The sequence below is a fragment of the Strigops habroptila genome, chromosome 1, assembly GCF_004027225.2.
Source record: "Strigops habroptila isolate Jane chromosome 1, bStrHab1.2.pri, whole genome shotgun sequence".
NCBI lineage: Eukaryota > Metazoa > Chordata > Aves > Psittaciformes > Psittacidae > Strigops > Strigops habroptila.
The window spans coordinates 19,427,167-19,452,441 of NC_044277.2; the positions used below are offsets into that span (position 1 = coordinate 19,427,167).

The window sequence follows — 25,275 nt, forward strand, 5'->3', positions numbered from 1 at the left end:
TAATACTCACACATGGGGTTCTTATAATTATTCATCAGGCTCCAGTATTAAACACAGTTTTAACAATAGAAATCAAAGCGGCATTCGTAAACCCCTGTAAACAGTGAAGAACCTTCTCTTGTTAGTCATCGCTTTTTGATGCTGAATTACAGTACTTAATACGCTCCCTTTACAAGCTTTGTTTGTCAAGTTAACAGTACCGACAACAGTGAATTACTACGAAGGTACTGACAGTATAAACTTCAGCTTATTCTGCCATTTTGCTTCAACCAGAACCTGATGGTATTCATGATCACCCATTTGCTAGACTCTTTAACAGAGTCCCAGTCAATGGACAGGACTTGGACAGACTATCGCTTCATTTCACAGAGGCAAACAACCATCATGGTAAACTACTAGCCAAGGGCTACAGAAACATAAGCCAGTTACAGAAGCAGGGCATGAGTCTGAATTTGAAACGGCAGCCTGGGGTCTTTGATTCTTCTAGTAACCTAGACATACCACTGCTACAGGTCTTCTTGAAGAGCCAGTGTCTGACAGACCTAGTACAAAACACTCAGGTTACCAAATGGAATGTATTCAAACATTGAAACTTCTTTCTTATCACTTCACAATCATTGGTTAATAGTAACTATTTGCTAAAGACATCTCCTGTGCAGGATGCAGAAAATTACCCTAGATTTAAATAGAGATTTGAAATAACTGAACATATTTTAATTTAACTAAGATTTTATTAAATGTCAGTATGTTTCAAAATCCATCTTAAGACTGGATTTCAAAAGGGAGATTTCATTATACATGGTTGAGGCTTGAAAAAAATTACATATTTCACTCTCCAATGAAAAGAACAGCCCCATTTATAATTGACTATTTCTTCCTTGAAATGAAAGCTAGCTAGCTAATGAAAAAAAAAATGTAATTTGTATTTATATGATAGTTTTCCAGTATTAAATACACTATTCCTATATAATCTATCATGCTGAGATACAATACGTAAGCGATTCTGTTGCATTCCATGAAAAGGAAGGGATAAATTTTTAAGAGAAATCAAATATTGACTACACTTTAATTTTATGTAATTTATTATGAACCAGTGACTACGTACATTTATTAAAACAGCAAAACTCATTCTATGCAAGGTTGTATAATTCTTGCTTCAGAGGAATATGATGGTTACTTTTTATTGAAATTGACTGAGATTCCCAGCTGGGATTCCATAAATTAATATAGCCTACTCTCTTACATGGAAACAGGACTATTCGTACCAGATGAGAACCTGACCAAATGAACCTGCTTTTGTGGACACATACTCACCAACTAGCTCAATGACTAGCTGTCATTCAACAATATATCTCCTAAAATAAGGGACTATTATTATGGCTAAAGAAATAAAGATCCTCACTATCAAAGTATCCATTACTGTTAATTGCACCTTCTAGCCACGATGGGAAAAAATCCCGCAACTGCATATGCACAGAGAATGAAGAGTGGGCATCACACTGTATGGAACAGAGAACAAAGCAGTAGCACGCACTGGAGCAGTGCACTGCAGCTAAACATGGACAGATATGGCACCTTATGTGTGTCCAGTTTCACAGCAGAAATGAAAGCACAAGCGGTTCTGCATAAACTATCAAAAAGTACCTTTCATATTTCATAATATGAATATGTGACATTGTCTGTAGAGCCACTTTTTGATGTGCACTCCTGCTAACATCTAGATAGATAAACTAGGAAGGACAAACAAACACAATGAAACAAAAAATACACTATTTTAAGGAAACGTACATATCTGCCATGTATAAAGATAGATAAGTGCCATGTTTTGCATAATTTCAAAAGCAGTCATATGCCTTTAATAAATTTTCAAAATATTTTAAATTTGGGGAAAAAAATGTAAACTTCAGCCAAAAAATGTAAACTTTCAGTGAAAGTCAATTTCCTGCTGAATGACTGGCTCTGTCATTTGACTTTTTCAATAAGTGTCTTATAAAACACAGCAAAAGCAAAGTATCTGCAAGTAATTCAACTGGCATGTGTACATGACATTTAGGTCTGTTTCTAGATGTTAAAATGGTTTGTTTGATCAGCTCATCAGTACATAATCAACAAGCTAATAATCACCACACATTAATTAAGAAAAGAATAGAAGTGCAGTTGGTATGCTTTCATTTGCAGCAGTCATGGAAACACACACCTTATAATTTCCACTGACACTGCTTCCAAGAAGGCAGAAGAAAAACAATGTACACACCAGCTCCACAGCACAGGTTCAAACCCCTGTCGTTTTCTGGGTTAGGTCCTTATTTTTAAATTAATCTCAGATTGAAAAAAATTCTTGACAAATGCTTCCATAGATACATCCTACCTATGAGCAGGTATGTAACGTTTCCTGAAGTTACATGTCCAAGCATTTGAAAACAGGAATGTAAATACTGTTGCATCCAAGTAAGATCAGAGGCACGCATGTATCTACACTTGCTTTTGCTTTGCATGTGCCAACCCACATACAAAAGTCAGTGGTGTTTATCCAGCCGCATATGGGCACACATCAGAGCTTTATGTAACAGCTCACCTCACGGGCTAATATCAGACCCTGCACTCAAAAAAACCAGCATGACTTATGCTGAAATTGAGGGATCAATGAATAAATATTTTTCTAGGTTTCAGGCTGCTGCTGCCTTGTCTAATTCACCCATCTTCGAACGAATTCTGTCTTATTCATCCTGAGTCATCTTTTAAGTGTTCAAATGCATTCAGCTCACACCCAGAGCTATAAACTGGTAACTTTAACTAAAGAGTAAGGCTTTGTTCAACATGAATAAGACCGACACACAAGAGTAACAGCAAAATTAAGTATTTCTTGGTTGCTAGTTTCATGTAAACTATCAACACCTGATTTCTGTGGCTATTTTTAATTATTACTCAAACACTGAGTAGGTTAAAGAAAACAGTAAAATCAACAGCCACTTACTAAGTATAAACAGCCACTTACTAAGAAAACAGTAAAATCAACAGCCACTAAGTATAAACAAATTGAACTCTATTCTTGACTACTCCATCTAATTACTTGCACATAAATACATAATGAATAAAAATAAAATTTCAGAACCTCACAATAAAAATCGTATGAAATTACATATTCTTGACTAATGCAAACACATAAACTCTGCAGGCTTATGTTTGCCTAATTTGGCCATGTGCTTCCAGAAGCCTCTTACTGATATGGGTAAATCAAGTTAGCTAGAGAACTAAGAAATTATCTGGTTTAAAAACATATAGGTTGGTTTTCAAAATTTACTATCTTCTCCATCTAGGGAACAACCTACATAGCATTTACTCACCTTCTTCCCCAATTTAAAATACTTAAAAATACAGAGTCACATAGACATAAATAAGTCTTTAAAAATAACAGTTTCTGTCAACTGTTTTCTCTGATAGTGCTTTTTTCCCCAATTGTTATTATGTTGATATATTACCTTCAACAGTCTAAATACAGCTTAATCACTAAATTTAGTATCATACTTCTGCATTTCTTTTAAATTGTTGATTTAGTATTATACCCATTACTTCAACCACTCATGTTATTAAGCACCTGTGGCACAACAGGTACTATGTTTGCTTTTATTTCAACCAGAACAGGGTTAAGATCCCATCCCTGTTCTGATGAAAAATCCTTTTCAGTAACTGCTGATCAGTGTGACCTTACAACCAACAACTGCCATAATCACACTGCAATGCAAATCCAAATAATTCCTACTACTGAAATTCATCGGAGTGTCACAGTGATCTGACAGTACACAACTCTGAGATATGATTAGGCTTAAATAAAATAGTAACATTTCAAACTGAAATGGTTTAAGAATTTAGTTGAATGGTTAATTCCAGAGACATTCTAGATGTCTTTTCATTTAAGCAATTCTTTTCCTATTAGCACTTTATAAAGGAATGTGATTTAATCTAAGGAGAGGTGATTCTGAAACACTTCCGATTAGCTAGGTACAGTTAAGAATTCCCGAATGCACTAGGTAAAAACTTAATCTCTCATCTTAAATGGGCGTACTGAAGGCAAAAGAAGTCTGCATTACTTCGCCGAAGATTTTGCATGAAGCCCTGAAAAAAGTATTTCATTTATAAAACAAGCAAATACACAACACAGAAATTTTGAAAGGTTTGATATTTACTTGGTACTTACTTGATTTCATTAATATTTATTGATATGACCATAAACCTTAAATATTTTTTCAAATAACATAGATACACAAGAGGCAGCAGAAAACAGTACACTTAGTGACAGGAATGAAAGAGTCAATGTGGCAGAAATCTGTATGGCTTAGGGGACACAGTAGTCCACTTTGAAAAACCACATATAATTTAATACAAATAACAATATCTACTGAGGAGAGGGTGAGAAGTGAGCTGCATGTGCCTTCATGGGGAAAATTACTTCTGATTGAGGCCACTTGGCAGTGCAGTGTGGGGAAATCTGAACTGTGCTCCCTAATTTGTACCAGATTTACACACATTCAAGGACATATTTTTTAGCACTATTAATGTATTAAATGCTAAAAAGATATATAAATCTTTCTCAAATAGTCATATACTTAAATATAAATGCAGAAATCTAGATACAAACACAAAAAGATAGCTATGTAAGTGGCAATATTTACACAATGAGCAACAGATGCTACCTCATCGTTTGAAAGGGTAGGCCATGTTTAGCTAAACAAAACAAAACCAACACTGTAAGAATTTCAATAACATGGAAAGTGTGAGAATGAACCACCAAAGGGTTTGCGCTCACTTAACAAAAGATGCTTTTTCTACAATGAAAACTCCTCTGAACACAAATTTGAGCATCAGACCCCTTGAGCATGTCTGAAACATCAATGCATGACTCCAGTTTTCTGGTACTGTAACAGTAATGAAATAATGGAAATTCAGTAACATTAAACTGGGAAAGTTCTGTAATCATTTCTCATAGTCAAATTCATCAGCATTCTCCCTAAATGAAACCACTTACTTAAACACAGGCTCAAATTAAGCACATGCTTATATGCTTTCCTGCCCAGTGCTTTGCACTTAAAATTCATGTATCCTACAGTGGAAAAGTATCATTGAAATAATTATCTCATGAAAATGTTAAGTGGTTAGCTTCCTTCCCACCTACCAATACTCTCCTACATTCCCAAAGCAGCAACATAAATCAGTGTTCTTAATAAATTAAGAATGCTTCAGAAAGCCTACAATACTTGACAGTGAGTGGCTGGGGAGAGGTTAATGAGTATCATTAGATGTAGTAGCATTAAATAATAACAACTCCAATAAATCAGAGAAGGCTGAAATTCACTGGATCGACATAGTGCATGTTCTGTGAGATCCATCCAATATTTCGTAACATAACATGCTGCCACACACAGATTATCCTTAGCTTATAGTAAAACCCAGGTATGCAATGCTCTCTGATTACAGAGGGAAAAGCTTCAGAAAAATAAACTGAGAAAAATTTGTCTCCTGTTTCAACAAGAACATTTTCTTCTAAATACAAACAACCACATAAGAAAAACAGCAGGCAAATACTTTATACTGATTCACACCATTCAGTCAGGAACATTAAAAATATTAAAGAGGATTCAACTTACTTCATTTTGAATATGGCAGCTGGGGTGAAGACACCACACAGTAGTTCAGAGTTCGTTTCCTGCTGGGAAGATTTCTATACAAGACTTCTTAGCTACTTCTTCAGCCATTCAGTTAACTGAAAGGAGCGGTTGTTTCCAACCCCTGTGCTTTTACAACAGCCTGGAGACAAGCTTAACAGTGATCTGAACAACCCCAACAGAAACAATCCAGCTTCTCTTTCTTTCAGAGAAGTTTTAACAAGAGTCTAGCAAAAATATACTCCCAAATTCCTGGCTGGGAAGATGACCTCGTGGGTTTTGTAGAGATTTTTTAAGTGTCCAGGCTCAAATATTTCAGACCAAATATTTCAGGGTGAAGACACAGACTGATAAAATGCAAGATGAATATATGCTGTAGTGATCAGAATAAATTTACAATTTCTGTCGAGCACTAGGACTGCCTGATATTGTTCAATCACTGAGACATTCAATATTCCCCTGAGAAGGAGAATCTCCAACTAGAGGTATCTAGATCAGTCACAGAAAGGGAAATACACAACATGTCTGAAGCTAACGTCATAGACGATAATACAGGAATAAGAAAAATTTTCCTACTGAACTAGTTGCTCCCCCAACCCCAACAACCGGACCCCAGGACTGTCCATGCTACTTCTCTCTCTTGGCTTCTGGCTAATGAAGATCCCAATTTTCAATTTTCATCATAAAAAATATTGCCTCTCCCTTCCTCCATGTGAGAACTGGAAATATTTTAAATCATATAATTCCATGAAAGTAGAGAGAAAAGGCCAAGACAGTGCCTAAATACTCTTCGGTTAGACGGCAGATGGCGATACCTGATCTTGACAAACTGACCGCTGCAGGGATAGCTATAAAATTAAACATGCTATTGGCAGTAGGTGACTGAAGTGCAAACTGGGAAATGAGTTTAGGAAAAAAAACCCAACCAAACTCATATATATTTCTTAAGAAGGTCAATACTTGCCAAACAAACCACTCTCACTTTTACTGAAATGTCTCCCTCTTCAGTTTATTGAGTTTTCTATTCAGCTTAACTACGTTATTTCTGTCACCCCTGTTATGTTTTTACAGCTATACTCAAGAGACACAATGCTACCCGTGCACACTGAATCTCTCCAGTCTGTTATGTAAATTGGCTGAATTTCGGAAGTTTTGTCCAGATTGGAAGATTGCACCAACTCCTGACATCTTCATTTGTGGCACTCGAGTAGAATGAATCATCTCTCACTTTCAGACTGGGAGGAGCTTTATGACCATGATTTAACAACCAACTAATAGAAAAAGGAATGGAAAAGAGCTGCTCTTTGGACACTATAAATCCATATCAACCTGATGCAACTGAACTTAACAGCAAGATAAAGTATAAAAGTATATTTCTGTAGCCAAAAAAAAAAAAAAAACCAGAAAGAAGAGTTATACTTTTAAACACGTAAGTTCTTCCTGCAGCCACTCACTTTTAACATAAGTTGCATCAGGGGATCTGGTAGGAAGGAAACATTTTTATTAATTCTCCCCTTATCTGTAAGAAGAATGCTGATTTTTTTTTTTTTTTTCATTTACGTTCTTTGCCTGCAGGTAGCAGACCAAGAAAATCATATAGCAGAAATTTTTCCTTTTGATTAATTTCTTTCCATGTGTTATGTTATTTCTTATATATAATTGATTTCAGGTTTTGCTCGTAGCTGTACATCTTTTTTATATCTGTACCTACTGCCTTCCTTCAATCAAGAAAGTTGAAGGAAATTACCTGAATTTTGTTAAGTTTATTAAAAAAAGAGCTCTGTGAATATTTAAATTGAGTTTTGAAATGCTAATACAAGAAAGATATTAGGGAATTTTAATAGTAGGTTCAATTTGACCCACGGACTACTGTAGAAAGGGTCAAATTTTATTCAAATTATTTCTTTACAGCAAAAAATATGAATCCTTTGATTTTATAAAAGTAGATTAATACTCCTTACTGCTAGGTCTTTTGGCACTTCAGTGCATGACAGCATTAACTGTGCTTGTATGTAAACTTTTCAAAGACCTGTAAATGTTCCACTAATTTGGAACTCCACTTTCATTCACCCCTTGTCTTCTTTTCTCCTACCATTACCCAAGAGGCCACAACAAAACTGACTGTGCCTACAGTAAGTTTGATTTTACAGCCAAGGCTGGAACATTTCTAATCAATATTATCAAACAATGAAAAACTGACATTCAAAACATGCTTAGGGACCCATTAATTTCAAAAAACAGTATGCAAGTGTACCATTAATGCCAAAGTTTCATTTGCATGGAAAAAAAAGAAAGATGTGTACAGAACATGAGCTGCATGAGCTGTAGTTAAATATCAGACCTCAGTTTTCAAGTAGGGGTTCAGGCTGAAATACAGGTTTAGTACTCCAGTACCCTCACCCATAAAAGAGTCACAGCAAATCTTTCACTGGTGGGGCTCTGTTTTGCAAAGTGCACCTTTTTTGGCTCATAGAAGTCAGAAATTTATCCTGCAGATGAACCTGAGGGTTATCAACTTTACCTCAATGTGAGCACAGAATAAAAAAAAAAAAAAAAAAAAAGGCAAGGAGTGTGTGGTACTGTTATTACACAATGTGCAGGCAGAAATGATCATAAAAGATCGTGCTTGCCAAAGAACTGAAATTGATTTAAAGTACAACTGTCATAGAAGACACAGACTTTGCCTCTCCTCAAATCTTCCCACCTGCTGGCAGTCAGTGTTGCCATACTAGAAAACCCTTAAGGTACGGATCTTTCTATGTGTGTCTCTAAATGGCAGGTGTTTATAAGATGTAATGCACCAGTGACAGTACAGAAGACTTAATAGTTGCAACTTCATTCTGGAATTCCTACTCCCTGGAATAAAGGTTAGTGGAAGTTTTAATAGTGAATTCCATGGTTCTATGATGCCAAAGTGACTGCAGAACTGGTAGCAGTGAAGGGTGTGAATTCAGAGGCATCTTAACTGATCCCATGCTACTATATGAAAATAAAACCTACAAAGTGTGTTTCAATACTCTAAAGAATAAAACAAAAGGTTATCTGGATCTTCTAGAACTAGCAACACTGTTCTGTCTTCTGACAAGTAAGTGATAGAAGTTTCATCTTGGGAAGGGCTTTTTTAAAAAAGTATTAATTATGATGTATCTATATAATTTGGAAAAATAATAGAAGTAACAGTATCTGCTCTTGCTCTAGGGTGAAGTGGGTAATTGAAATATAGAATGCGATTTAAACTAGAAAAGAAGGGAGAGGAGGTTTTTGCATCAGTAAGTCACCTACTGTACAGTCACTGATCTTGATTCAGCTGCTGTTTTTCTTTCTGAATACACATGTAAAATAGACAATTATGTCCAAACTTTAAAATTTTCTCAACACCTATACATGTTAGGAGAACTGTACTGTATCTTTCAGCAAGTTAGGGGCCTCACTCCCACAATTATTCAACAAGCTTTTTGGAGGATCCCCCTACAGACCTTTTTATGTCCTTGGGAAGCCAGATCTTTGCTCCTGATGATACCTCACCTGAGCAGACACAGGCCACTTTGTACGTCTCACCAGTTAACTCTTGGAGATTTAACAGAAAAACTTGAGACAACAGGTAATTAATACCTCGTTACAATTAAATGTGCATTTAAACTTATTTCCTATGTCTACTTCTGCTTAATTCAAGCAGTTGTCATTAAGACAAATTTACAAGACCTGTCTTAACGGCTAAAAAATAATTGTGTTTTTTACCATATAGTGTTAATACATCTGAGCTGGCATTGAAACACAGGGTGTCAGTGAAGCAAATTCAGAGAAGTCAATCCCGAGGCAGGAGTTTACCTCACAGTAAAACTGAAATCACTTTTTTCTACTGTGTTTTCACTTAAGCGATTTGTATGTGTAAACTTCCCAGTTTGAAACATTTTGACATGTTCGAGGCTTAAGCATTTAGTGAAAAGCACTGAAAGCGAGCACTGAAGAGCACGTCTAGTGTCTGTGAATGGCCAGTAAGCTGCATAAGTTGGTTAAGTAGTTCTTTTCTTTTGTCTTCAATATTTAGGGTGGCATTAGCACTTTAATTTTTTTATTTATTTTGGAACAAGCATTGTTCTATTATATTAGAGAGCAAGAAAACAGAAATAGTCACCAAAAAACCAAACAACCAACCAACAACCAAACGACAACAAAAAAAAAAACAAAACCAAACAAACCCACCCCCCCAAATCATCAACTACTTTCCCACGGGACAGATTTCAAGAAGAAGTTGATTCTAGTTGAAACCAGATTTTTCAAACTGTTAATGGGTGCTAACAATGACAAAAGTCTTTTCATAAACTGTACTAATTGTTCTAGTCTCATTCCTCCCACTACTGACCCATCTTAATCACCCATTTACCAATTTAAGCAGCCACACTTGAAACCTCTGAGATTGACAATGAACTCTTCTGTGAAAAAACACTCGTTGTTAGAAGGTGGCATCTCAGTCAAGACTGCAACTTCTTGTGTGCTATAGATCATAGCAAAAGAAATCGGGAGGAACTTTTTATGGAGATATTGTCAAACACAAAGATATGGAGTGAGAAGACTACTCACTGTCTCTCTTTGCTGTCTTAATCTACCTACAGTCATAAAAGCTTCACAGCAGATACTCTTCTGTGTATTTCTCATAGTGCGAGAGGAGGAAGAGGACAGAGGTAGCAAGTATCCTGATTCAACACCATAATAAAATCACAGCAGCAACACAGAGCTACCACAGTGCACCAATTTTTCCTAAAGGGAATTTTTACCTAAAGCCTACAAAGCAAACTGGAGTTTGGTATAAAGCTCTCAGAGATGGATCTGTGATGCTTGTAGATAACCTTCTACATTACAAATAATTTTGCAGAGATAGTTTATCAGTAGTTTTCTTAAATGTAACAACAAAAAAAGGAAAATTTCCTGTTTGCTTATACAAAAATATTATCCCTGAAGCATTTTCCCCTGGATTATGGTAATGTTTTATAGTTTTTAAACCCATCATTTATTTCTGTATGATGCTTATCTGCTAACTTCTACAAAACAATTTTAGAAACTACTGGCAATCTAATTTGAAATACTGGCAATGTAATTTGCCCCATGATAAATGGCTAAGATTGATGCAAATATTATCCAGTTGCAGTGGATTGTTTCAGTTAGATAAGTATGAAAAAAATGGTTTTTACAGGCTTAAAAAAAAAAAAATGTGTAAGATGGCTTCTTAATTCTGTGTCTTTCATTAAAATTATATGTATCTATATAACAAAAATACAAGGTTTTGCTGCTTCATACATCTACAAGAAGTATCACTGATTTTTCTATCTATACAAGTGTATAAAAATAATAAATGTATGAGATATTTGGAACTCCTTTTTTTTTAACATATGTTCATATTGTTTTTTACAGGTGTTCTTAGTTTTCACCTCTCTAATATAGAGATATTCACCTCTCTAATAAAGGAAACTTCCTCCTCCTCCTCCTGTTGCATCTTACATCCAATAAAACATACCAAAATTAAAGGAGCAATGTTAGGAAAATACTCAGACTCCCTTTTCACTTTGTTTCACTACAGTTGGGGTTGGTTTTTCTTTTACTTGACCTAAGAGAACAAGGAATAGAATCATAGAATAGTTTGGGTTGGAAGGGACCTTCAAAGGTCTCTAGTCCAACAGACGCATCTACACTCAGCAGTCAACACCTGATATATCTGGAGCATGCTGCTCCAAACAGTCCAATGAAATCCTCTGAGGATTCAGGATCCAGAAATTTTCAGTGAATCCCTTCCTCCAGACATACTAAAACTGTGACAGTGGTAAGCAACAGAAGCTTCTTCATGTGTCCTAATCTCATCATTCACTATCTCAAATGCATAGGTAACACTGCCTGCTACTCAGAAGCCTTTCTCTACAGCCTATCTCTTTTACCAACAACCGCTATAGCAAAGCAGTTTCAAACACCATACCCTGAATTTTAGGATGAATAGGATGAATTTTATCTTGCACATGGCCAAGTCATGCTTAGAGCGTAAAGCTTTTCAGAGCTATGAAGGCAACAAAAGTTCACTCTCTACTTCCAACTCCAATGCATCCCTTTTACTCCAAACATGGAACTTCTCTAGCTATCACATGAGTAGTGAGTGATAGATATTGGTATTTGCTAATCACTGTTCTCACTCACCTGCTGGAGGGAAAAATGTGATGCAAGTAGGAGCACTTTGAAGCCACTAATGATGCTGCTGCAGTGTATTTAATGGCCAGCATGTTAGCTACGATGAAAGCAGAACCTCACATCAAGTACATTAAGGGATCAGAGGAATACATACTCATTACTCACTGTAATTTTACATCCCCAGTTTCAAGATAAAGTGCTCACATTTTTCTCATACAGCAAAAGCACCCTATACTGCTATAGAAAATTAAGGGGTCTTTTTTCTTCTGTTTATTTAATATTTCCTACTTTTGAATGTAGTTGCAGATTATTCCTGTTCATCTTTTGTTTCTAGCTGCATTTCCACAGATGGAAACTGGTCTCTCATCTCTGTACGTCATCATGCAATTAATTCAAAAAAGCAGAAAAAAGGAAACTGGACTTTTGAGGTCCAGAAATCAGCAGTGAACTCATGACTTCTCTCACATGTTGCTATTTCTCTTCAAATTATTATTGCTTCCCCTCCTCCTGTTTTTTCTAATATAAGCTAAACAGAATACTGCAGAAAAATGAGCCCCTGAAAGACAGCCCAAATTTGATCTCTAATAATATTATCAAAGCTACAGAACTTGTATATAGAATTCAGTGCTAATATGGGTTAGACATCAATAAAAAATAAGCACACCTAAATTATCCATAACTTAATGACAAAGCTAAAGGAAAAACTTACACAGTAGGTGATACAACAGACATACATGGAAAAAACCAGCATGCTTTAAGTAACTGGTAGTTCTAAAGTAACAGGAAAGGAAAGTTGAGATGTTAGAAATTAGCTAAACCTCAAACTTCATGATCTTTGTCTAGCAGATGTGTACTAGAATGAATGGTAATTTAGCTTAGTGAGACTCTTATCATTTGACAAATATATTAAAAATAGTACTTAACAGAATGTAAAAGCAATAGAATTACGTTAATAGTTATATTCTTAGAGCTTTGAATTTCAAATAACTACAGGGGATTCACTGTTTTTAATCCCATAATGGGAGTTTATCAATATGCCGAACAAAAATGAAGGCTCTCAAGTTAGAACTACATCTTTAGATCACATTGAGAAATTAATACCCTAGATTTTAAATAGAAACCAAATAACCTGTAAAGTCAGGTGGAATAAAATGCAGTATTTAGCCACAACAAGCCACAAACTGGGCATCAACAGTGCCCCTCCAGTAAAGCAATCCCAACCAGAGGGTCTACTGCAAAGGAATATTAATTCATAGTTTCTTTCCTGTGGATATTCAGACCTCATTTTGCCCACAAAATTATGAGTTATGATTAGTTACAATGATAATATTTGCTGTAGTTTACAATGGTGCACCATAAAGATGAAATGTGTTCTGTATTGGTCTTTTTTAAGATCTTCAAAGAATAACAGCATTACAGCGTTACAGCATTGTGATAACTGACAATATAATGGACTACTAACCTGTACTTCATCAACATGTACATCGTACAATCACCATGAAAAAAACCTGACTTTCATCATCACATCAGGAATATGTAATATAAGCATACTGTAGTCTAGGTCACATACAGAATAGGATTTACTGAAAAATAAACATCTATGTGACATTTACAGTTATACATCTTTACGCCTACAGGTATATAAACCCAAAAATACAAAAAAGCTAGCTACACCTTTTAAAATAAAGTAGAAGTGCATGTTACAAGGTACTTGATTTATTTAATAACCCTGCTCACTTTTTTACTGCCTTAATTTGATTCCTTGCTGGTAGAAACTGCGAGGTTGCGCAAAATACATTGCATTTCCCCTAGAGTTGGCATAACCTGCTTGTTTTCTGAGTTAATCACTAATTAATAATTTGAAAACACAAAGTCATTATGTCATTTCCAGACAATGAGCTTTTAAATGGTGCATGCTATGTCCTGGCCTTTCCAGTAAGAAAAAAAAGTTTTTTCCTCTGGAAACCAGATGGCTGGTAAGTGTTATTATGAGACTGTGTAAATCTCAAAGCAATAAGCATGAAATCGAAACAAAAATTCATTTTCCTCTGCTCTTACCATGATTGTTGTTTTGCTGAACCAACTTGCAGAATAATACAACTCCTACAAGTTAGACCACTGGATGCTTTGACAATGGTCAGTCAATAACCCATCTTCTCTTTCATAGCAAACAGGAGTTCTGAAAACATTTTTCACCTGTACTTTTAACCCTCCTAATACCCCATTCTACATGACAAACTTAAATGAAGCAATCTTATTTCAAGCTGAGCCTTCTCAGTAATCTTATTCACTTGAAAAGTTTACTGGCTCTACTACTATTACAATTTGATTATCAAAATATGGCTTAAGTTTTAGTTTGGCTAAGGTTTTACCCTATTAAAAAAGAAATCCAGAAGAGTTATTTGTTATTTTCTCTCACATAAGGAGTAAATACCTGCACCTTCATGGAAGTGCTAGTTTCACCCTACAACTCCACACTTCAATGAAGCCTTTTGAAGTCCAACTAATACAGCTGCATCATCAATTTGCAGTGCTCTGTTTTACAAAACTTGCAGATTACTCTAAATAATCTTAAATTGCTAGGGTTACCCAAAAATAAAACTAAGAAACTAAATTACACTTACTAACTTTCAAAGTAAGTTAGCTTCTAAATATCCAGAAGCACCTTAACTGACAAAATATATACTTTTAAAGCCTTTTTCTGTGAAGCTAAATATTTTGAAAAGGTCTGGTATAGGAAGCCACTGTAAAAAAAAATATGGATTGGAATATCATTCTCTATGTTTTAGCCCTATTTTACATTCTTTTTAAAATGTTTAATCCATGACACATTCACTGCTAACAAATTTTGGTATAGACTTCTATCATTTTGTATCTTAAATCCTTACACATGGCATTTAACATTTATGGAAACATCTCAGTATTCTTACATCATAAGATTGTTTCCTGTTTGTATTAGCATTTAAAAAGAAAACATTTCTAGGTACTATCAGATTGTGTCATTTTACAATGCAAGTAAGAGCAGTGACCACTATGTACTGCTGCTATTGGTATATCAAGAAATAATGGCGAAACATGACTAAACAACTAATCCACAAAATAAACTGCAACTTTTCCCCAACAGACTTGTCAAATGTAATTCCCCTTAATGAAAAAAAAAAAAGTATTTTGCCAAAATATTTCCCAGCAAATAATTGCCCCTTTTTTAAATTTCCTGCCATAGGTACTACCATAGTCTGATCTAAGTGACCTTGTCTGAAACAGGCAGATTGGACAAAATGACGTTCAGAGGTCCCTTACAACCTCAACCATTCTGCGATTCTGTAATATTGGGAGATGTTGCACATTTTCTTGTATTCTCTCAAGAGCCAAAACCACTAGAGCATTCTGTAGTATTCTATCACTTCCAACCCCAGCATCAAATAGACTTAAAGGTGAAAAAGTAAAAAGAATATTCTTGAATACCTCCAGAATGATCAAATCAAAAACAAATGTTCTAGTGAGATTTTAATTGCATACAGGGCATTTGTAGCACTGAGGCAATAGTTTCAACAGATCCATGAATGCAATCAACACTGTCTGTGTTTGACATGGCAAGTTTGACTGTATGTAAGCTCTTCACTCCATATTTCCTTCAGTTCTACACCATTAAGTGCATTTCTTCTGTCTGCTGGTGTTCTATTTTAAGCCTGTGAAAACTTCACTGATGCTCTTCATGTGACATTCTTCATACATGCACAAGCGCACCCCTAGAAAGCCAAAGCTCAATTTATACACATGTTGCGACTTCAATTTACTGTGAACTAAGTATCTTACAAACCTGGCTCCTGCACACTGTGTGACTACTGAAATTCAAGGTTGAACTTACTTTTGTAATAATGGAAGTCATGGGTTTTATACTGTACACAGCATCTGCTTAACTTTGAAAGTGTAACACTTAGAGGTTCAATGTTTAGTAATCACACAAGATCCACTGCATCATTTTGTTTAATGCTGCACATGGTATTCATAAAAGAATAATGCTTAGTTAACTGAATTCAGTGCCACTGAACTCAGCCTGTAGGAAGACCAATTATACCATGTCAGTAAGACCTGGAAACACAGAACTGATCCTCTGATATTGCTATCATATGTTGCCCATATCAGTTTGAAGGATCAAGACACTACTTCCACACAACTTCCTTAACACAATTATTCCTTAAGGGAAAAGAAGTCACTACAGTGTTTTGCCTAACATTCAATGAAAATTTCAGATTTAATCCATTCCTTTTCATTATAGGTCCTCTAAAGATACTACCTTTGGTTTAGATGTTCAGTCCTTCAAATACTAACAGCCTTCTGCCACGACCCTTTAAATTATCTGTCTAACAGTTACTCAGATAGCTCACTGCTTGATCCTCTGAGAACCCTTCTCTTTTTTTTTTTATTTTTTTATTACATCTTCTAGTACTATGGTGAGTAGAAGTGAATACAAATTCTGTATATAGATTCTGTTTCATACTGATCAAAAGGGCAGAAAATAGCAAACATTACATGAGACTGTCACACCACGGAGAGCTCTGGAAAAAGAGAGGGAACCCGTAACACTTGGAGTAAGACAAGTATTCAAGACTAAACTACAGGTTGAATCGGATGTTATCCGTTACAGGCACACAGACAACCAATTCAAGTAAGTGGTAGTATTAAACACTGTCAATTTCAAGACTGCTTTTAGAAGAAGAGAATCGGTTTGAAATCAAAGTATAAAATACATTAGCACTATTGATAATCATGATCAACCATGGTTAATAATACAGAAGGAAACACTAAAAACAGCTCACTGCACTGCTTGTCACAGGCTGTATAACATTGTCATGCCATATGGTAACAGAAATTGCTCTGAAAATAATTGCATTTTCAAGATGGACATCTTTACAGATGAGACATCGCTACTAAAAACAGAAGTGTAAAACACTACAGTCTGCAATAATATGAAATGTCACTATGCATTACAGTATTTTGTTACTTCTGGGGGAAGATTAAGGAGGAAAGGAACTGTGGTTTTATCTCCCCAGATTGTGCCAAAGAACTTGAAAATATTTAAAGATTTGCAAGGTATGAAAACCAGGCCATGGCATGGCAGTTAGAAGCTGATGTTCTTTTTTATTGGATAACAATTTTTTCTCATGTTTTACTTTCCTCCTCATCTTCTCTGTCATCATTGCCACTCAAATGCCACCAAAGGTTCAATATGCTTTAATTTTAAACATTTTACAGTGGATTCACATATCATATCAATAATATTAGACTATTATGCCAATACTACTGGAGAAACTATTGTTATAATGTCATTATACAAGGCTGTTGGATTTATTTTTTTTTTAATGTATACTTTTTAGTTTTCTTGATGTCTCAGCAAAAGAAACACTCACAATAGGACTTTTTTCCTCACAATCAATATCCAGGCTTGAAACATCCTTAAGCGTTATTCTGTTGCCAGTTAATGTCTTCAGATGTCCTTCCAGTTTTCACTGGCAAGCAATATCCAATTTCAGGCAAGCAATATCCAATTTCAGGGAGTAGTACACAATACAAACCAACATACATATATGTGCCTTCACCAAAACAGGTAATATCAGATGAAGAAATCCATTTGTTTTTTCGTTTGGTTGGTTTTTTTTAACTTAGAAAAGAAAGCAAGGGGGGTGGGGAAGGGAAAGGTTGTAAACAGAAATTTGAATCAATCTTCAAAAAAATAAGCATGCTTTTTTCTCTGCCACCAGACTCTCTCGTGGTGCTCTCTTCCTCAAGCACTTTGCAGGTGTCCATCACGACATTCCTAAGCCTTTGTGCCTAGAACCAAATACTTTTCAAATCTCACACTCTGTGGGGCACAGCCTTCCATCATAAGAAACAAACATAAAGATGCCACTTTTGGTTTAAGCCTCAGAGCCAAGAACAGGGTGAGACAGAAAAGCCTACTGCTGCTCACCACTGCAAGGAAGAGGGCACTTTGGTCTAAACCAGTACAGATGATTTATGAGCACACATATGCAAGACACTGTAGTACCACAAAAATATTCTCTGTTAGAACCAAATACATATGAAAACAAAACGATTTTTGGAGCACAGCTGGCACTGTATAGAACTAAGTTGTGCTGTGTTGGTAGATCCATCAATAAATTGTTTTTATTAATTTAATTGAAAACACATTAATAAATATTCTTTAGCAAACTTGCCTTTTAATGTTGTTACTGTTGATTACTTCTTTGCTCTGGTTATTACTGGTGTACTCTACTACTCTAGAACACAAGGTACCTTATTCTTGATGGGACACATACATTTGTAACACCAATAGGTGTTTTTTTAATAACTTCATCAAACCAGTTACATGAAGGCTAAGAGGAAATGAATAACACTAGTAGAACAAAAAAAGGTTAATTTCAGATATATTTTGATAAAAATGCATCAAGGACAAGCATTTTAAATTTAAGCCCCACTATCTGGCTGAAACAAAGCTATAGAGTGGGAATTACACCATGAGAAATCCTTAGAAATATCTTCTTTCAACTACATAACAAAAAGGAAATCAGATTGGTTTTTAAGTATCTTGGAAAATCACACAGCTAAGTACTACTGTGTTCTCACATAAGACTTAACCTAAAGAAAACTACTTCCATGCTTTTAGAAACGGCATTTTCTTTAAAATCTTTACAAAAGACTAACTCCTGGGGTTGGCAGGAAGGGAGGTTGGGGAGAAGGGGAGCCATGGGAGTGGGGGAGGAGAGGAGGAAAGTTTTCCACAAAGGCTGGATGGTTTTCAACACAATTTAAAACAAAACTAATTTTGTAAAAGGTCTCCTAATTGACGATGGTAATACCAGCATTCTAAATAATTTCTACACCAAGTCTACAAACCCTTTTCTTCTAAAAAAAAAATTAAATAATTTACAGCTATGAAAAATATGAAAACTAGTGAGTATAGCAGATATATGTTTTCATTCATATCTTACTTCCAGCAAAAATCATCACTGGAACAATAAAAATATCTGGCATTTATCTGATCAAGATTCATTCTCTTTGAAAAAGGCTGTAAGAGACTATTTTGCATTTCTTGAGATGATAAGTGTCAAACATGGCTATTAAAAATGCATGGAAACTGAAAATATACTCTAATATACTCAAACTAAGATCAGCAGTCCATACTGGCCTCAGAATCATCCATGGAGAAGATCTGCTTTCAGTCTAAATGTCTTTTTAAAAGAAAACTGCAGGCTCATCGATGTAACTACTAATTAACCTGCTAACTCCAGATGCAATCATCATCTTGTAAAGAATACAAGACCTTCATCAACTTCATGTAATAAAAACTTGGTTTAAGATACAAGTAATGGGAATATAAACAGAAATATTATACACTCAGGTGCTTACTTTTTGAATATGTAAGCGCAGATCAGCTTCTAGAGTGGCAAGGGTTTAGTTTGAAGATGGACAGTAAGAATCTCCAATTGCTGACTAAAGTTGACTGTCACCAGACTCGTAGACAAGAATTCCAAAGGCAAATTAGTGCATACTGGTGTTTCTTCTCAGGTTGTTATGACAAATATGTCTATGATGAGGACAGTCCCTCTGCCACAGCGAAGGGAAACAGGTGGGATGTCAGGTCTCTGAAGTAAATAAATCCTTGTTGAATACCTATTGAGAACTATGTAAGAATGTCTTGTGGGATGTGGATGGGGCTTCTCTCCTTTGGCAGAAGATTTCCAAATTTTCTTTCCCTCATTTCTTTTGTCTTTGGTTTTGGGGTTTTTTGTTTGTTTGTTTGCTTTGTTTGTTTGGGGTTTTTTGCTGGGTTTTTGTTTGTTTGTTTGTTGGTTAAGGGTTCTTTTTCATTTTGTACTGATTCTCTGGTGAATCTTTCTTCCTCTTAAAGAAAAAAAGGTGAATAAAATGTAAATAATTCATTATGCCATAAACTAATTTTGCTGTATGTCATAGTGACTTTTGTGAGCTGCTTTATTATTTCATCGTAATAATGTTACTCAAGAGAAGAGCCTAAACTGATCTTAAGAACCATCCAGAAGGTTTATACATTTTCAGGCTCATAAATCCTCCTTATAAATTGGAAATCACTTAAAAAGCTCTGGAAATATGGAAATAAACCATAAAGTAAAATCACAGCACTCACACCTCTAATTCATCTCAAAGGTGAAAAGGGGCATATTCTTCACCGTCAACAGAGGAAGTGTGGGCTGTAGCCACTGAGTTTAACTGCTTACTGTTCTGAGTCAAGTTGGGATTCTTTGGGATCACAGGATTAAAAACCAAACAAACTAAAAACCAACCACACCCTCCAGAAATGGTTCAAGTCCTTTCATCTTCAAAGGTGGATAAACTGAACCTTATGTGGTTACCTTACAAGCAGCACTTGGACACTATACTACATTACATTCTCCCAATGGAAACAAGCCAATGTATCTTTAGCCAAATGTCTAGCCCTATCCTTTGCTGGCTCATCTGCCCTGCGCCACTGGAAGTGCACACAGTATTAGATGATAGATCTAGTGAAAAGTGACCTTAATTTGATATTTCACAGTGCAAAAGTTTTCCAAAATTATGAAATCTATCCAATAAAATTAGGCCAATGCAGACTAAAAATGTTACCTGAAAATTAAACTTTTGTATAAAAAAATAGCTCCCTACCTGAAAACAATAAAAGTGTATTTACTTCTTGTCTGTCCAAGACAGTAAAGTCTACCATTTACTGTAATTTATAATTTACTTCATTAAGCTTTCTTCTGACCTCTGAATCACGCAACCTCCTAATGCAAACAAATGTCTTTTAGAATCTTACCATGAACATTCCTGTATCCAATGTGATTTCATTAGTCATCATGAACAAGAAGCCAAGAAAGGGAAGTTGTGGCACCTAAGGGCAAACTATAACACTGCCACCTGGCTTATCTGCGTTTTGAGAGGACCTCAGGCACTTTCTAACGGAGGGCATACACACTTCACCATAAGTGTTGCGCTGCTGCTGAAGTATCCATTAAGTCACCTTTTGCTGAAGAAACCACTGCTTTGAATTATTTACCTCACTAAATATATCCTCTATTTCCCCAATGAGCTATTTCAGAATCTAAATGGGGAAGTCCCTAATATCAGCTGGTAGCTTCTAGTAGCCTGAATTTCATTCAGCCCTACCACAATTGCTGCTGAAGAGGACAGTCTCCTATGAACAAACACAAAACATCCATGTTTATTCTGTTAAAGTATATTCATTCGATCTCTTCAAACATTTCTGTTTACAACCAACATGTCAGGGAAAAACAACCCAGACTACACAGGAAGTTTAATTCAGCCAAAAAAGAACAAGACTGTAAATTAAAGATCTTGCTTCTATAGTGTTTCCTGTTTCCGAGGAAATATGGCTTTTAGTATACCATAATTTGTGATCTTGAGAGGTATTTTAAGTTCAGCATAATAATGCCTGCTCCAACAAATATAAACATAAACTTGATCACAAAGACCTATGCATTTCATTCATTTGTGCTTTCTTACTATAATTAATAAATTTTAAGTAAACTTAAAAGATCCAAGCCGTATCAAATTTCTATTCAAATTACTGTTCAACTATTCATATCCCCCAACTCCCTAATAATAAAAAGCACAATTCTCAAAATTTCATCTTATAATCAGACTTCCCCAACTGGGCTTTCTACAGAAAATTCTAATCTTTAACCCATCACCTACAGAAGCAATGAAATAATTATCAAAAGATATTCATAGGCATGAAAGTCAGAACTTCCTCGGGATGTGAGACTAGATGTTATAATTCACTTCTACAATACATTTGCAGTCACTGCTTACCTACACAAAACTCATTTTTATTACTATTTGTGCTCCCATATGTGTATTTTTTACATATGCTGGCATACCATTACCACTGTTGGAACTGATTTTGCCTTATTTTATTTGCTACAATGTAACTGTTCAATCAGTTATTAGAGTTTAAAGCACAGCAGGCTGTTCACCTCTTAGAAAAATGCATACAAAATTCTACTTACAGAAGCATGTTGGTTAATACATTACTATCTTACACACGTTTCGTTACCTTTTCAGCCAAACAACAGCTGCAGCTTGTAATTCAAGACTGAAGCCTGGATACAGAATACAGACATTCATGTAAATTTGAGCCAAGCTTCTATCCTTCAAGGCTCTGTTTCAAAGCGTAGGTCTCACTTCTGGGAAACTAACATGCAATTGCAGAGGTAACCAGTGACACTGGGGTTTCATGTTTAAATACCATTTCTCCCTACTTGTGTTATTATGGGCTGCTTTGCAGCTGCAGTGGTTCAGTCACTTATACCTGTTTTATCATATAAAAACATTACATATGTAACTGAAAAAAATCTACTTAATACTAGTTGTTAAATAGATTTGGTGATGATAAATGATTCTGTGATTCTGTGAAATATACTGTGCATTAGTTATTCAACTGTAATAACAGTAAGATACAAAGTTGCTTATAAAGGAATACCAGAGGACCCTATTTTCTGCTTTTGGTCACGTAACATTTTTTCAGAAGTTTAAAGAAAATGAAAAGACAAGAAACAAGTTCTCACTGACATCAGCAGCAAATCCTGCAGTATCTTTTACTTACTGTTTACTGCAGTGCGTTTTAGGGCAGGACTTCAGGAGCCAGGACACCTAGCTTGCATTTCTAAATCATGGAATTATTAGTTTGTTAAAATACTTTGGTTACAATTCACCTTCCTTTAAACAGTAAGTGTTCCCTACAAAAAGCTCACTAGACCTGGACAGAGGAAAGCAGTTTGCTACAGTTTTGAAAAATCAGCTGTAACTTACTGATCAGTCCTACATGACCTTACAGAGCTAAAGCAGAATTCTTGCTGTAGTTAATAAGTACAATTGATCCAGAGCTCATAGGATTTAATAATAAAGTCTTGAGAGACAGAAAGGCAGTGTTCTTAATGCTACTCTCACACAGAACAAAAGCTGTGGCTGTGCTCTTTGGATTACAGCAATACTATCTGTTTATCTTTAAGCACAAGATGGATGTACAATTTGATGACAAGACATTAGAAAGCATCATGAAGACATTACTACTGAGTGTGCTCCAGTGGGTACAACATATGCTACTAAGATACTAGAAAAATGATCTAAGGATAAGGTATTGCCCAGGGAAATCATTTACTGAAGGCAGATAGATAAACAAAGCATGCAGTGTAAAACCCAGTACAACACAGTTGCCTCTGTAGAATAGCAGAAAGTCTACTAATGTAAAACAGTTTCACTGATCTGCATTTCAAGAATGTATCAAATGGGCTATGTTTTAGTATCAAATGCGAAATTATTCCGGCTTCTCAGGCAACCAAATTTTAGCCAAGATTCTAAAAGTATAATGGAACACAAAGACATCTAGCAAAAACTGTTCTTGCTTCTTGATTAGAGCAGTCAGCTCATAGAGGGCAGATACATTCAGCTAAGTCACCAAGCTCAGAAGAAAATTCAGCCTGGCCCTCTACAGAGTGAAGGACATAGTGTGAGGCACCTATCGCATGCCTCATGACACCTCCATGGGGTTCAGAAGTGGTTTTGTGCTGCTAACCAGTTACTCCATCTTTCTCCAACCTCAGCATGAAAGCAATGAATCACCCTCTGAAGGAACACAACAGGTCTCCCTGAAGACTGGAGGGAGGAAGATGGCTAAAATATTTGACAGGCACTCAGAGTAACCTGCTAAGGCAGATATCTACATTTTCAAAACTCTGACACCTGTACTTGGCATCTACAGTGTTCAGTCATTAAAAGGAACCATCTACTGATAATACTTGTACCACACTGTAAATACTGAAAATTATTTTTAAAAAAGATAAAAAGAAAAAGAATGAAGTGCCAATCTGTAAGAAACTTGGCAGGCACAGAATATATTGAAAGGGAGAAAGCTTCATAGAAGGAACACATCTGGAGAGATATCTCTGCTTGCAACCTTTCTGTAAACAACTCTTTTACTAAATGATGGTTTCACTTCAGAAATGGAGTCCTTACCAATCCCACAGCCGCACAGCAAGCTTTGATCAATTAATGCTTTTAAGTACTTTGACACTGGATAACATATTATACAAATGCAAAGACCTATTATTACTTTCCACTCTGAGTTAGAAAATACCACGTAATAGGAACTGGGTACACTGAAAGCTATAAATTACAATGAAGTAAGAAAAAAAAAGGACATTTTCCAAGTATACATTCATTCACCAATCTGAGAAATAGTAGGTAGCATGTATTTATGGTTGAGTGGTATTTCCTGAAGTTTCAAAATGTGTGCTGAATCACAGAACTGACTTATGCTGCAAATACTCATATTCTTCACTATAAGAGTTGTCAAGCATTGGAACAGGCTGCCCAGGGAAGAGGCAGAGTCACCATCCTTGGAGGTATTTGAAAGACATGTAGATGTGGCACTTAGGGACATGGTTCAGTGGTGGACTTGACAGTGCTGGGCTAAAGGTTGGACGCAATGATCATAAAGCTCTTTTCCAACCTAAATGATTCTATCAATCTATGATTTATTGCAACCAGACCTAATGATGACTGAAGCAGATGCAGTATTTTCAATTATTTCAGACGTTCTTTGCAAGTTTTGTGTTTATACCAGAGCAAGATTAAACCAATTTGGCCACCAGGAAAGATATCAACCAATAAAAATCCAAACCGATAGTAAGATCGCATGATAATGCATCACACATGTCTGGCTGATTGTTCAACAGTCCTGGAATCAGCAAGCTTCACCTGTTCAATATTTTGTTCATTAGAGCCTACTCAATTTGCAGATACAATCATTTTATCATTTGTCTTCAGCAAAGTATAAAAGCAAGTTTGTCAGAGTCATTGTCTCACCATTAATATTAAAGCTCTTCAATTATCTCTTCTGACAGAACAGAACAGTCTTTGAACATCCTAGAGAAAATTCTAATTCATTCATGAAAGTCAGGAACTGAACAAACACCATCAGAACTGGACACAGCTTTCAAGACCAGCATTTAAACTGCATTTTGGACTCTGTTCGTAAAAGGACAGGAGCCACTGCCGCAGACTACAAATGTTTGTCCCTTGTCTCTACTCAGCTTCACGATTAGGCCTACAGCTGCTTGTTAAGCTCTGAAAGTGAAGAGTCCTAATCTACAATAAAGCCTGTCTACAAATTCTGTCAGAGGGAGCAGTCAGGTACTAGCCCTCCAAGTCATTTGTGTTTGATAGGTAAAGCCCTGCAACATCAACCTATGGAAATTTTCTGCCTGTTACAAAGTACTTGCTAATCAACTAAGCTACAATTAAGTCAGGAACAGAAGCTGTAACTGCTCCTAATCCGAACCTTTGGGCCTTTTCATGAAGCTTTGCTTTAAGAAAAAAAAGATTAAAACCAATGTTTTAATTTTAA

The 25,275-nt window shown here is 35.8% G+C and overlaps 1 protein-coding gene across 2 annotated transcripts in view; it reads right to left on the reverse strand.

Moving 5' to 3' along the window:
• Positions 1-25,275, reverse strand: part of ZFPM2 (zinc finger protein, FOG family member 2) — a 311,861-nt gene that overhangs the window by 250,078 nt on the left and 36,508 nt on the right. The gene's annotated exons all lie outside the window — the stretch shown is intronic.